Below are 16,275 nucleotides of genomic sequence, written 5' to 3'. Positions count from 1 at the left end.
AGGAGGAGAGGGTGCCGGAAAACTGGAAGGAAGGAGTTATTATCAAAATTCCAAAGAAAGGAGACCTAACCTGCTGCAACAACTACAGGGGAATCATGCTTCTTTCAGTACCAGGCCTGAACAGAGTGTTACTGGAGAGAATGAGAACTGCAGTTGATCCCCTACTTCGAGACCAGCAGGCAGGTTTTAGGAGTAACAGATCCTGTGCCGACCAGATTGCCACACTACGCATCATAGTGGAACAATCTATAGAGTGGAACTCCTCCCTATTCATACATTTCGTAGATTACGAAAAGGCCTTTGATAGCGTGGACAGAGAGACACTGTGGAAACTAATGAGGCACTACGGATAATTGAGCGCGTGGCCGGGCAAGGTCCGTTGTGGAAGGCACTAGGCATGTTGAAGGGGAGAGACAGCTCCGGAGGGATATAAAGGAAGACTGAAATACAATCATAAACATCAGTTCCTTTTAAATCTTGAATTAAACTCATTTTCTCGGCTGATAACAACATCATTAATTTTATTACGAGCCACTTTAACTTCGCATGAATTACAGTAGGCAGTATGGCTCACATGCCTGTAATAACCAGTAGGTACCCTCTGAGCAATAGACGTCTTTTCAACCTCGCGTCTACAATATAAACCAATATAAACCAGCTATATTACGGCTATATTTTCTACTTATCTTAAATGCATGAAAACCGTTATTAAACCCCTCTAAACTGTCAGAATACGTCCCAGACGTCATGTAGTATGAGATTCATATAGTCTAGCATAGTTATCCTAGCAGAAGTGGTGGTTTAAATTGCGTCTATACGTCGCTGTCCTTTAACCCAGATAAATGCAGTCTAGCAGCACGTTGAGTTTAAATTAATACCCTAAACACCTGTAGATTGTCAAAATATGTACCAGACCGTCATTTAGTCTGAGATTCCATGTAGTCTAGCATAGTTATTCATGCAGAAGAGGTGGTTTAAATTGCGTCTATACATCGCTGTCCTTTAACCCAGATAAATGCGGTCTGTGTCTAAACCTGTTTTAGTCTAGCAGCACGTTGAGTTTAAATGAATACCCTAAACGCCTGTAGATTGTCAAAATATGTACCAGACCGTAATTTAGTCTGAGATTCTATGTAGTCTAGCATAGTTATTCATGCAGAAGAGGTGGTTTAAATTGCGTCTATACATCACTGTCCTTTAACCCAGCTAAATGCGGTCTGTGTCTAAACATATTTTCTACTTATCTCAAATGCATTAAAACCGTTATTAAACCCCTCTAAACTGTCAGAATACGTCCCAGACGAGTTGATACATCTGGATGTATCAACTCGTCTGGGACGTATTCTGACAGTTTAGAGGGATTTAATAACGGTGGGAATAGTACTCGGACGTTTGACAAACTGTTCGGCACGTATCGGACACTAAAAAGAGTCGTTCAAAAAGATTAGTTAGTTCATTTTCGCCCATCACTAATCGACACAGATTCACACTGCGACTCAAGCTGTTTGTTCAGTTCCACGTCTGTTACTCCATCATCCGATGCTCGTTTCATGTACGTTAACACAGACATACATACACACATACATACATACATACACCCAGTGTGCGAATTAAAGCCTCAAGAACAGATTCCAGATACTGCAGGACGAAGGAATGGAGGGAAAGGGAGATGTGGAGACCAGGTGGCAGCAGTCAAAGAAGATCTGGCTGGACACATGCGAGGAGGTCCTTGGGAGGAGGAAGACAAAACACCAGGACTGGGTCTCGGCCGAAACACTGCTGAAGCTAAAGGAGAGGAAAGGGAAGAAGGAAAGGATGAACATAGGTAAGACAAGAGCAGCGAAGGGAAAGGCACAGGAAGCTTACAGCAAGGCGAATAAGGAGGTGAAGAGGGATTTCAGGAAGGACAGAAAGGCCCACATGGACAGTTTGGCCTCACAGGCCGAAATGGCAGCAGCACAGGGAAATATGAGGGACCTATACAGTATCACCAGACAGCTAGCAGGCAAGTTCCACCAGTCTGGTAAGCCAGTGAAGGACAAGCAGGGCAAACCAATTTCCAGCATTCAGGATCAGCGGGGAAGATGGGCAGAGCACTTCAAAGAAGTTCTTAATCAACCAAACCCAGTAGTCAGGCCAGACATACCACCAGCAGATACACCTCTACCAATAAATTGTGAGAAACCCAGCAGGGCAGAGATCAGACGAAGAGATCAGTGAAGAAGGCCAGCTCTGTGGTGGGGACCGGGCTGGACAGCCTAGAGGTGGTGGCAGAACAGAGGATGGGGAAAAAACTGGCGGCCATGCTGGCCAATCCCTCCCACCCGATGTACTGCGAGCTGGCGGGGATGAGGAGCAAGTTCAGCCACAGATTTGTTCTCCCCCGTCAAAGTACAAAAATATTTGGACAGTCCTTTGTTCCAGCTGCACTCCGACTCTACAACCAGGCCCTGCAGGGTGGGGGAGACCTGGAGCTGGAACTTTGGAACTTGGAACTTTTTACTTATTGAGCCTGCACTGTTTTATGTATTTTATTGAATGTTTTCTGTTTTCTGTATTGAATGTTTTCTGCCCTAACTGAGCTGTTTGACAACAAAATTTCCCCATTGGGGACAATAAAGGTTTTCAATCAATCAAAAGACAGGCTATCAGGGGCCTCATTCATAACGGGTGCTTAGATCAAATGTTGATCTTACCCGTGTCGTACGTAGAAAACCACGTCAACGTAGTGATTTATACAATTTCAACGTGAGTCAATTTGATCGTGGAAACGATCGTAGCTCGACGTCGAGTATTCAACTTGCTTTCGCACATTACCTACTGGTTATGCGGAGTTATTACAGGCATGTGAGCCGCACTGGAAAAACGTTGCCTACGAAGTTTAAGTGGCTCGTAATAAAATTAACGATGTTGTTACCAGCCGAGAAAATGGGTTAAATTCAAGATTTAAAGGGAACTAATGTTTATGATTGTATTTCAGTCTTTCTTTATATCCCTCCGGAGCTGTCTATCTCTCTTCAACATGCCTATGCCTTGCCCGGCCACGCGCTAAATGATACTGGATTTCGAGTTGAGTCGGGATGAGGGGGAATGGCACCCCCCCTGAAATAAAAACAGTCCAAATCATCCCCCTTCTAAAACTGCCATCCCCCCTTTCCATCCCTTATGTCATTTTATCAATGAACGTGGTATTACTGCCCTCTCCCGCTTCCAGACGCACGCCTACCCTATAATATAGTATTAACGCCCTGTGATAGCGGCTCAAATAGCGGCTGAATGAAGCCAAGTGCTATAATATAATATAATACAGACAGTATATCATATTGTCAGTATTGTCTGTCTGTATTATATTATATTATAGCACTTGGCTTCATTCAGCCGCTATAATTGAGCCTCTATCACAGGGCGTTAATACAAACCTCATTCACCTGCGTTCAATTCCAAGTATGTTTGGTATTTGTAGAAGGAAGCACGTACGCAACTTTAAACCATCTCAGCCCGTTTTATAAATAATGCTTACGTCCGTTTAGAAAAATGTGCTTACGTGAAAGTCAAAGATGACGTTCAAGTACTTCTTTATGAATGAGGCCCCAGGGCTCTGAAGTCAGGAAAGGCTGCAGGGCCGGATGGAATACCAGCAGAAGCAATCAAGGCCGACATCGCAACCACCACGGAGATGCTCCACAGCCTCTTCGCAACAATCTGGGAGGAGGAGAGGGTGCCGGAAAACTGGAAGGAAGGAGTTATTATCAAAATTCCAAAGAAAGGAGACCTAACCTGCTGCAACAACTACAGGGGAATCATGCTTCTTTCAGTACCAGGCCTGAACAGAGTGTTACTGGAGAGAATGAGAACTGCAGTTGATCCCCTACTTCGAGACCAGCAGGCAGGTTTTAGGAGTAACAGATCCTGTGCCGACCAGATTGCCACACTACGCATCATAGTGGAACAATCTATAGAGTGGAACTCCTCCCTATTCATACATTTCGTAGATTACGAAAAGGCCTTTGATAGCGTGGACAGAGAGACACTGTGGAAACTAATGAGGCACTACGGAGTCCCTGAGAAGATCATCTCCCTGGTCCAGAACACCTACCAGGGAATGACTTGCAGGGTCTTACATGCAGGCCAGACGTCAGACAGTTTCGAGGTCAAGACCGGAGTGCGACAGGAATGTCTACTGTCACCCTTCTTGTTCCTCCTGGTCATAGACTGGATAATGAAGACCATCACAGCGGGCAAGAAGGAAGGCATACAGTGGACCCTCTGGTCACAGCTTGATGACCTTGATTTTGCTGACGACAGCTATAACCACATGCAGGACAAGACCACCCAGCTTTCAATCACATCCCTTGCAGCAGGCCTCAGGATGAACAAGGAAAAGACCAAACTGATGAGGATTAACACCCCGAACACCACCCCCGTCATCATAGACGACAGACCCATCAGAGAAGTTGACTCCTTCACCTACCTTGGCAGCGTCATTGACAAGCAGGGTGGCACAGACAGTGATGTCACTGCTAGGGTAGGCAAAGCCAGAGCAGCATTTATCATCCTGAAGAACATCTGGGCCTCAAGGGAAATAGTTACTCCAACGAAGGTGCGCATCTTTAACTCTAATGTCAAAAGTGTCCTTCTCTATGGCTCAGAAACATGGAGAATGACAAAGAAAACATTGCAGAAAATCCAGACTTTCATCAACATCTGTCTGAGGCGCATCTTCAAAATCAGGTGGCCAGATAAAATCAGTAATAAGGAACTGTGGCAGAGAGGGAGCCAGGAGCCAGTAGAGAGCCAGATCAGGAGACGGAAGTGGGGATGGATTGGTCACACCCTGCGCAAACCAGCAGCTACCATCACACGACAGGCCCTGACATGGAACCCACAGGGAAAGCGGAAAAGAGGAAGGCCCAGAAACAGCTGGAGGCGGGACTGAGGCGGAGTTGAAGAGGCAGGGTACCAGCTGGGGAGAGGTGGAAAAGAAAGCCCAGAGCCGTGATGGATGGAGAAGAGTCGTTGATGGCCTTTGCTCTGCAAGAGATCCAACGGCATAAGTCAAGTAAGTCACATTAACGTCCTTATGATAATAATAATAATAATAATAATAATAATAATAATAATATTATTTATAAATATAATATATATTTTAAAAAGATTCTCATGGGCCCCTGTCAGTGCTGGGCCCTTAGAATCGTCCTAACTTACCACCCCCTAGCGGCGCCCCTGCTTGCCTTACGTGGAATAGCCCCCTGGTTTGCACACTTCTCAGGAGGGATTTTGGTCCAGTCCTCTTTGCAGATCCTCTCCAAATCCTTAAGGTTTGGAGGCTGTCAGCTTGGCAACTCGAAGATTCAGCTCCCTCCACAGATTTTCTATAGGATTAAAGTCCGGAGACTGACTAGGCCACTCCATGACCTTAATGTGCATCTTCTTCAGCCACTCCTTTTTGCACTGGCCGTATGTTTTGGGTCATTGTCGTGCTGGAAGATCCATCCACGACCCATTTCCATGATAACCCCATTAGAACCCAGTATATTTGTAAACTCCACTTTACTCCACTATTTGTAAACAATGTCATTTTAAACAAACATTGTATAGCTTCAAAACATGGTTAAAACGATAATTTTGCATCCATAGCTCCATCTATGAATCTGAGAGTGCATGGTTTCATTTCCCCAGCTCCATCCCTCAGCTGTTTATTTCTTATGTTTGAATCCCAGATTGGCTCTTTAAAGGAGCATGTGTCTGTTGGAAATCTGCTACCTTGAGTGAAAATTCAGTTCAAAATAACATTATCCCCCCCTAATAATAATATAACCCCAGAAATGGACTTGAAGTGTCTACAGCTATTGTATGGAGACACCGCAAGTCCATGGGCCTCATTTATAAAAAAGTACTTGAACGTCATCTTTGACTTTCACGTAAGCACATTTTTCTAAACAGACGTAAGCATTATTTATAAAACGGGTTGAGATGGTTTAAAGTTGCGTACATGCTTCCTTCTATAAATACCAACGCAGGTAAAATGAACGCAGGTGAATGAGGTTTGTATTAACGCCCTGTGATAGCGGCTGAATTATAGCGGCTGAATTAAGACAAGTGCTATAATATAATAGTAGGCGTTCGTCTGGAAGCGGGAGAGGGCAGAGAAGGGTGGCTTCTCGGTAAGTTGCATTTGTAACGTTTGATCATGACAACTAACCAGACACATGCTTATACTCAGTACTCAAGTTGTAAAAGAAAATCAGGGGAGGTGGTGGATTTTATCATAAGAGGACAATTTTAGCATCCCCTCAGCGTCAGTGACTTCAGTGTCAGTAACTTGGTAAAAATGTCATTGCATGTGTGCGTGCCCCCCCGCACCTTGAAATAGCAGTAATACCACGTTCATTGATAAAATGGAAAGAGGGGGACGAAAGAGGGGGACGATTTTGACTGTTTTTATTTCTGAGGGGATGCCATCCCCCCTCAACTCGAGTGCTGCTTATACTGTAATAATATAATGGTCTTATTCTTATCAGGTGGTCTTATTCTTATATGGCTGCTCACTCCCTTTGCGAACTCCCAGACACCGGAGAAACTCCAGTATAATTGAGCGCGTGGCCGGGCAAGGTCCGTTGTGGAAGGCACTAGGCATGTTGAAGGGGAGAGACAGCTCCGGAGGGATATAAAGGAAGACTGAAATACAATCATAAACATCAGTTCCTTTTAAATCTTGAATTAAACTCGTTTTCTCGGCTGATAACAACATCATTAATTTTATTACGAGCCACTTTAACTTCGCATGAATTACAGTAGGCAGTATGGCTCACATGCCTGTAATAACCAGTAGGTACCCTCTGAGCAATAGACGTCTTTTCAACCTCGCGTCTACAATATAAACCAATATAAACCAGCTATATTACGGCTATATTTTCTACTTATCTTAAATGCATGAAAACCGTTATTAAACCCCTCTAAACTGTCAGAATACGTCCCAGACGTCATGTAGTATGAGATTCATATAGTCTAGCATAGTTATCCTAGCAGAAGTGGTGGTTTAAATTGCGTCTATACGTCGCTGTCCTTTAACCCAGATAAATGCAGTCTAGCAGCACGTTGAGTTTAAATTAATACCCTAAACACCTGTAGATTGTCAAAATATGTACCAGACCGTCATTTAGTCTGAGATTCCATGTAGTCTAGCATAGTTATTCATGCAGAAGAGGTGGTTTAAATTGCGTCTATACATCGCTGTCCTTTAACCCAGATAAATGCGGTCTGTGTCTAAACCTGTTTTAGTCTAGCAGCACGTTGAGTTTAAATTAATACCCTAAACGCCTGTAGATTGTCAAAATATGTACCAGACCGTCATTTAGTCTGAGATTCCATGTAGTCTAGCATAGTTATTCATGCAGAAGAGGTGGTTTAAATTGCGTCTATACATCACTGTCCTTTAACCCAGCTAAATGCGGTCTGTGTCTAAACATATTTTCTACTTATCTCAAATGCATTAAAACCGTTATTAAACCCCTCTAAACTGTCAGAATACGTCCCGGATTTAATAACGGTGGGAATAGTACTCGGACGTTTGACAAACTGTTCGGCACGTATCGGACACTAAAAAGAGTCGTTCAAAAAGATTAGTTCGTTCATTTTCGCCCATCACTAATCGACACAGATTCACACTGCGACTCAAGCTGTTTGTTCAGTTCCACGTCTGTTACTCCATCATCCGATGCTCGTTTCATGTACGTTAACACACACATACATACACACATACATACATACATACATACACCCAGTGTGCGAATTAAATCACGGTGTGCGGGGGAGCCCAGGGATTAAAGCAAAAAAAAATATCTCCTAACGGAAAAAAAAATTCTGGCCAAATCAGGGCCGGTGGCTTTCCGTGCGCAAAGCGCGCGTGCAATTTTCCGTTCTACGTTCTAATGCTTTGACTTTTCTTTCGAAAAATGTGAATACATTTCCGCGTTGTCGAAAATCAATGACACATCGCTAGTCAACTAACACGGCTTGTTTTGTGAGCCTGCTAAACAATGTACAGTAGTGTTCTAGTTAACTAGGTAACAATGTAAAGTAGTGTTCTAGTTAACTAGGTAACAATGTAAAGTGTTCTAGTTAACTAGGTAACAATGTAAAGTAGTGTTCTAGTTAACTAGGTAGCAGTCCAATCCATTTCGCTGCTGTATTTTGGCTTGACTAGCGAGTTTGTGTTGTGATTCTCAACAACGTAGTTTCACCCTTTTCCATAGTTTTGAATAATAAATGTGTGGACTGACGATGTAGCGCAGCCTAACTTATTCTAATAATTATTTAACATAGTTTTATTCTGATAATGATTCCCCCCTCCTCCCAGACTTACAAGGTCACATTATTATTGGATTGGTTGTTTGGTGCCGGGTGAAGTTAGCTAAACATTTAACCTGCTAGCTAGCAAGAGAAACATAATGTCACTCTCCAAAGGTCTAAAGAGGAAAGTTGACGGTGGAAACAGGGCATTTAAACAGGAATGGACAGCGAACTATGCGTTCATCCTACCTGGTTTCATCAATGCAAAGCCGTTGTGAGACTCACATTTTCCGTGCTCACAATGAATGTTCCCTTCCACCTATACATGCGAGTTGTCCTTTTCATCAATGAATGCGATAAAGACGGACTAGAGGAATCGATTCGTGCATAAAAACCTTGAGAACTGCCGGATTAAAGTGACGTCCATAATAATAATAAATAATAATAATACATTAGACTTATAGCGCTTTTCTAGACACTCAAAGACGTCCATATCACCAGATAGCCAACAAATAGTGACCGATGGGAGATGTTTTCTCATTAAGTGAGATTTAATAGCCTAATATTATTTTTTCTATTTTTAATGAATGGCTCATTGTAATTATTATCCCTAGTAATGTAGCGTGTTTCCTCTGTCATTAAATGTTTTTCAGGAGCATATAGGCTAAGCGGATTCAGCTTTTTTTTTTTTTTTTGCGCCGATTTAGTTGTCAATGTTTTTCATAAAATTAAACTGCATTTGCTTTGTTACTGTTCACATGTGTGGTGCAGTCACATTCACATAGCCTATAAGTAAACATTAAGTTTGAATTATTTACTGAGCTGGCGTTACTTTTTTCAAACCACACACCGCATGTCGGCTATTTCAGCACCACGCGTTGTCCACCTACTTATCACTATGAGGGGTTCAGCGTCAGTGCACCCCGCTGCAAGTTACTGTCGCATAGTTGTAGCCAATAAAGGCCTATATGTAGGCTATATAGGCTATTATATATCATTTATATACCTAATACCAACATCAAAATAGATTGTATGCCTCTACAAATCATATTACACCAGGTAAAATCCGTCACAACTTGGAATAAATCCATCGCAATTTGGAATATTTTAGAGCTCCCCCAAAATGTCACAAACCATGTTTCCAGGGGAGCTCATGTCACCACTAGGGGAGCTATAGCTCCCCCTTATTTCGCACCCTGCATACACCTCGTGACTCTAGCAGCGAACCGAGCCGGGCCGATAGTGGAAAAGCGCCAATAGCCTTCCTATGGCGATCACAGCTCTCGTGTTCGGCGGCATGTTTCCAGTCGCTATCGCCCGTTTCAACACAAGACTGACAGTTTCCCTCACTGACTGAACAGGCGGCAAGCAAAGCAAAAGACAGAACCGGTGGAGGGAGAATATAAAAGCCATGCTCTTGGCAAGCACTCACCGTTTAAGAGTTTGCGTTTGAAATAGGATTTGGAGAAAAATCTCTTTTGGTGTTTGTAATGTAATGGCGTTCAGATGCTTTATTATCCACGTCCTTATTCGGACATGACTCCGTCCATAGCCCAGTATGCTCGGACTCTGTTGTCAACTTTGCCCCCACGAAAGAACGCAATTTCTCATTAGAAAAAGTAATTTATAAATTCAAAATCAAAGAGCAAATATTTATTCATGTAGCCCAGTTACTAAAGTGAGCTATGAGCATTTCAATAAATAAGTCCATTTAATAAATAAGCATCATTTCATGGTTATGTACACGGTTATTAACATTGTTATAAGTTTATAATGTGTACTTGTTTACAAACTCTAATGTGAGTTCGCTCATTGGTTATATGTCATTCATTCATTTCTTTATTTCATTGGTCCATCGGGAAGAGCTAGCCAATGAAATGTATGCTGAGAGAGAGGGGGCAGGACTTTGTACTAACAGTGTTAGGTTGCGTGTCAGAATGTTTGAGGACCTCGTCGAGGAAGTAAGACTTGTTGTGTATGCTGTGTGTATTAACAATTCGGGAATCAACGAACAGTTATTCTTTTGGATGTTGGTGCACATTGAAGCTACCAGAGGTAAATACATACGTCTGGTGTTTGTTTATAAGCTACATCTACTCGTTGTAGTATGTTATATTTGACTGTAGAGCTAATCGCGGCTAGCGGTTAGCTTAGCATAATTACGTTAGTATGTTGCTAGCCTTTGCTGAGTGATAAATTGTTTCTAGCTTTATCAAAACGAAATAGCTATTGGATTTTGTAGCTCAGTGTATTCTGTTAATTCAGAATTGGAAGTCGAGAGATCAAGCCAAAGGAAAGCTCTCCGTTGGACAACGGAGACCGTTTCCAATCGCCTGGGGTAACTCGAGACCGTCCATTGAATCTTCGCGTCAGTGTCCTTCAATCATTCTCCTGCGCTCGTGGGAGAGCGCTGGACCTCATCCCCCCTCATCTCTGCCTCTTTTTACACCATCTTTCAAACCCCTCGTTTACCTACGAGTTCCCCACGAGGTTACGTGAGTACTGAACCACGCACAAGCTTTTGTTTGGACTCGTGTGGACGAGTGAAGTGGCCATAACAGTTTCAAGGCCCCCCCCGCTCACAAGCAACGTCAGCTGCAACGGTAACACTGGTTAATGGACTGAGTTACAGAGTGCGTGTGTGTGTGAGTGTGGGCCCACCTTTTTATTTTACTGAATGATATATTGTACAATTGTGAATCCTTTGAGTTGACTTTGAGTTTATTGGAAACATTACATTTATTTCCTTGAAAAGAATTGGAATAGGCTTTGAGCCTATATTTGGTTATGTGATATTGTGATATTGTCTGTTGACATTGTATTGTGAATATTGTCTATTGACTTTGTATAACATTATAATTGACTACCAATACTTTAAATTTAGCATTTAGTAAATAAATATATACCCTTTGGTATTTGATTTTAAAGCCACTGTGTTGTGTCATAAACAGGTAATAGGCATTTCATATGATAATTAAAACATAAATACATTAAAAGGATTAAAAAGGAAGTCCTATTTAAAATACTTCCACATAGTTAATGGAGGCACTGATCGTCATAATTTGAATAGTTTATTATTACAGGTAATACCGCCACTTATTTAAAATAGAACTCAGGCCCCGCCCATATGGCAGGGGTTACATTGGAGGCTCCGCTGAGATCACGTGGTTTCCAAACAAACTAAATAGTCAACTCAGTAAAATACAAAAGTTTCAACTCAAGTTTAGAACAACAACCATAAGTAAAGTAAAACACTATGTTTGTAACCAAGTTAAAGAACTGGTGTAGAGGAGAGGCAGTAGATGAGAAGAACGCGCTTATGATTGTTGTCCCAGTCAACACAGAAATAGCAAAAATAGAAGAAGTTTTACAGACTATAAAGTGCTTGGGACGTGTGCGCGTGAGAGGTAGGATAGTAAGTGAGACATCAGATGACCTCCTGGTGCTCTGTGAGTGCCGAGGAACAGTAACTGATCCAGCTGTTCCCCCGGAAATACCTCCAGCAGAGGGAGAAAAAGCATGGCCAATCTATATTGTGCCGGAAGTTCAAGTAGAAACTGAGGAGTTCACCACCAAGCGACATGCTCTGCTTCAAGCGGAGGGCAAGTCAATGGGAGATGTAAAGGCTCTATTCACCGACCCAGAGGCAGCCCCCTCCTCCGTAGAGTCCATCCTACGTGCAGTTGGTGACCTGCTAGACAAAACCGTGAAGCCCTCATCAGAAAGTGGAGGATACCGACGTATGCGCACCTTCTCAGGTACTGTGCCTACCCCAGCCGGGGAAGAAACATTCGACCATTGGATGGAGCAGGCTTACCTGATGGTGGAGGAGAGTGACTGTGCATCCAAAGAGAAACGGAGAAGGATTATGGAAAGCTTAAAGGGGCAGGCATATGAAGTAGTGAAGGCTGTGCGCTCATCCGACACCGACATAACCCCCGAAAAGTGCTTGGAAGCTCTGGAAAGTGCATTTGGACTGGCGGAATCTGGAGATGATCTCTACTTCGCGTTCCGACTGCAGCGCCAACAATCTGGAGAAAAACTGTCTGATTTCTTTAGAAGACTGGAGCGCTCTCTCTCCAAAGTTGTACAACGAGGCGGCCTACCGGCCAGTAACATGGATCGAGCTCGAGTGGAGCAATTGCTTAAAGGAGCAGTAGATGCTGACCTGATGTTGATCCAGCTGCGACTGAGAGAACGGAAGGATAACCCGCCCACGTTCCTTGACCTACTGCGGGAGATCCGCACAGAAGAGGAATATGAAGCCTCCAGAGCTAAACTAAATCCAGCTACGGTGCGCTCAGTCAACGCCCAACCACAAGCTGAAAACAAACTGTCAGAGATCCAAAGCCTAAGATCAGAGATTAAGGAAATGAAATCAATGTTCGCGACACTGGCTACAAACCCAAACCAAATCCCAGAAGGAAGGGGTGAGAAACCAGCCCAGGTCACAGAGACTAGACATGATCGTGAAGTTTTCGCTCTGAGGAAGCAAGTGCAACATCTGACACAGAAAATGAAGTCAAAAAAGTTCCATGCAACGGCAACCCAATCAACGGTGATGGCCGTCGGCAGCACTCCTACGGTACCAAACACCCCAACCAGAGCATACGTTCCAAACACCCCAACCAGACCAGCAGCTGACTCAAAGGAGTACATATGCTATCGTTGTGGAGAGAATGGACATGTTGCAGGAAGGTGCCGAAACCCGGAGAATCAAAGCAAAGTAATCCAGAAGCTGATTGGTGCTCTCAAAACTGTCAGAGGTAACAACCCAGAGTCAGCCCATCCTGCTGATAAAGCTAATGTTAACATTGACAACAAGAAGAGTGCAGTAGGCAACGTTAAGACACCAGACCTGCCAGAAGGCTTAATAGGGCCCCCATCCATGGAGCCGTTAAAGGTCAATGGACACATGTGTGACGCACTGTTAGACAGTGGCTCACGTGTAAGCATAATTTTTGAGTCCTGGTATAAGCGTTACCTGTCAGATGTACCCATCAACCCTGTGAGCAGATTAGACATTTGGGGATTAAGTGACTCTAGTTATCCGTATCTAGGCTATGTAGTGGTAGATATGGAGTTTCCCAAGAAAGTAGCCGGAACTCCCACCACCATGTCCGTCCTAGCTTTAATTTGTCCAGATCCAGCAGGCCCTGACCAGACTCCTGTGATCCTTGGCACCAATGCCAAAGCCAGCCTTCCCAAACGTCTTGCTCAGCTATGTGAAAATAAAACCGGAGTGTTCATGGCTCGAACCCTGGGCATTCAGAGCCCCTGCCCAGAGTCCACAGACGTTGTTCAGGAAGGAAAGGAGGATGAAGTTGGATGTGTGAGGTGGCAGGGTCCCGGCTTGTTGGCACTAGCTGCTGGACGCAGCTGTCAGGCTACTTGTAAAGTGGAGACAAAGCAGCCACTGCCCGATGAGATCCTGATGGTGGAATCCTCCTCCATGAGCCCTCTCCCTGCAGGGGTGCTCCTACAGTCCATGGTGATTCCAAGTCATGCGGTTGATGTGAACCGGTTCACAGTGCTTATCCAGAATGAGTCCCTCAAGGATGCAACCATACCTGTCGGAACCATCCTAGGCCGCCGCCTGTGCCGCACCGATGTAGTCACAGCGGTGTCAAAACAACCGTCAGCCTCAGAGGACTTTGACACAAGTCTGATCGATTTCGGAGACTCACCTGTTCCTGAAGAGTGGAAAGCACGACTCCGACAAAAGCTGTCTGAGAGAGGTGACGCATTCTCCCTACACGAACTGGATGTGGGACTGGCAAAAGGAGTGGAGCATCGCATCCGCATGTCAGACCAGAGACCCTTCCGTGAACGATCCAGGCGCATCGCACCTGCAGACATCGATGACGTGAGACAACATATCCAGAAGCTATTGGCTGGGGGCATCATCAAAGAATCCAGAAGCCCATATGCTTCACCAATAGTCGTTGTCAGAAAGAAAAATGGAGCGATCCGGATGTGTATCGACTACCGTACACTGAACAGCCGAACTGTCCCTGACCAGTACACCACGCCCCGGATCGACGAGGCTCTGGATTCTCTGTCTGGCAGCAAATGGTTCTCTGTCCTAGACTTGAGGAGTGGCTACTACCAATTAGCTATGAACGAAGAGGACAAGGAAAAAACTGCGTTCATCTGTCCTCTCGGATTCTATGAGTTTGAAAGAATGCCCCAAGGCATCACAGGAGTGCCTGCAACCTTCCAAAGGTTGATGGAGAAAGCAGTCGGAGACATGAACCTCCTCCAAGTACTGGTCTATCTCGACGACCTGATCGTTTTTGGCAAGTCATTGGAAGAACACGAGGAGAGACTACTGAAAGTCCTCGACCGACTCCGAGAAGTTGGCCTCAAGATCTCGATCGACAAATGCCACTTCTGTCAGACAAAGGTCAAATATGTCGGCCACATCGTCTCGGCTGATGGTGTTGCTGCCGATCCGGGAAAGATCGAGGCTGTCACCGCCTGGCCTAGGCCCACCAACCTGAAGACATTGCAGTCGTTCCTGGGTTTCTGTGGATATTATCGTAGATTCATCCACAACTACTCACCCATTGTCCGTCCCCTTACGGAGTTAACGAAGGGGAACGCCCCCACCCAGCGTGGGAAAAGACCTGGAAAGGGAAAAAGTGAGGTGTACCTGGATGAGCGAGAACCCTTCGGAGAGAGATGGGACCAGTCGTGCACTGAGGCCTTTGAGAAAATCAAACACTGCCTCACCAACGCCCCAGTCCTGGCGTTCGCAGACCCCAGCAAACCTTACACCCTGCATGTGGATGCTAGTCTGGCCGGCCTCGGCGCAGTGCTCTATCAGGACTACCCAGAAGGCCTGAGGCCAGTGGCATTCGCCAGCCGAAAGTTGAGCTCTTCAGAATGGAACTACCCCATCCACCAGCTAGAGTTCTTGTCACTGAAGTGGGCCCTCGTCGAAAAGTTCCACGACTATCTATATGGAGCCTGTTTCACGGTACGTACAGACAACAATCCTCTGACGTATGTCCTTACCACTGCAAAGCTCAACGCAACTGGACATCGCTGGCTGTCAGACTTGTCAGTGTACAACTTTGACATCATCTACAGACCTGGCCGGAATAACATCGATGCAGACCTACTGTCAAGGCTGGAGCCCAGAGAAGAGGATTCCGACTGGAAGAGTATACCCCAGTCTGGTGTCAAGTCCATCTGCCAGCAGGTCGGTGTCCTGGGATCCTCCCAAGCCTCACCAAGGTTTGCGGAACAACTTGGAGCGTCCCCTGAGTGTGTGCCCGATGTATACGCTTTCCCCACAAGCGTGCACATGAACACTCTTGGACAGCTGTCCAGACAAGAGCTCATCGTGGCTCAGGGCCAAGATCCTGTGATTGGAGCGACGATTCATGCAGTGAAGCATGGTGATTGGCTTAAGGATGTAGTGCCTTCTCCTGACATCCAGTCCATGAAAAAGGAAATGGGAAAGTTCGTCATGAAGGATGGGCTGCTGTACCGCTTGAGCCAAAGCCATTCAGGAGAGAACATCCAGCAGCTTGTGCTACCAGCTGAGTTCAGGCCAGTGGTTTTGAAGTCCATGCATGATGACTTAGGTCATTTGGGAGCAGAAAGGACGACTGACATGATAAGAAGCCGTTTCTACTGGCCAAAGATGGCTGCCAACGTTGAGCAGTATGTGAAGAACTGCGGAGAGTGAATTCTAAGGAAAAGGCCAAGCCACAAAGCTGCCCCGTTACACCAAATAGTCAGTGCTGGGCCACTGGACCTTGTCTGTATCGATTTCCTGTCCATGGAGCCGGATTCAAAGGGAATCAGCAATGTGTTAGTCATAACGGACCACTTTACGAGATATGCACAGGCCTTCCCGACCAAAAACCAAAAGGCCCTCACAGTCGCCAAGATATTAGTGGAGAAGTATTTTGTGCATTATGGACTACCAACTCGAATCCATTCCGACCAAGGACGAGACTTCGAGTCTAA

The sequence above is a fragment of the Nansenia antarctica genome (assembly GCF_963989245.1).
Source record: "Nansenia antarctica genome assembly, chromosome: 18".
NCBI lineage: Eukaryota > Metazoa > Chordata > Actinopteri > Argentiniformes > Microstomatidae > Nansenia > Nansenia antarctica.
The sequence above is the reverse complement of the archived record's forward strand: the minus strand, read 5'-3'. Positions refer to the sequence as shown.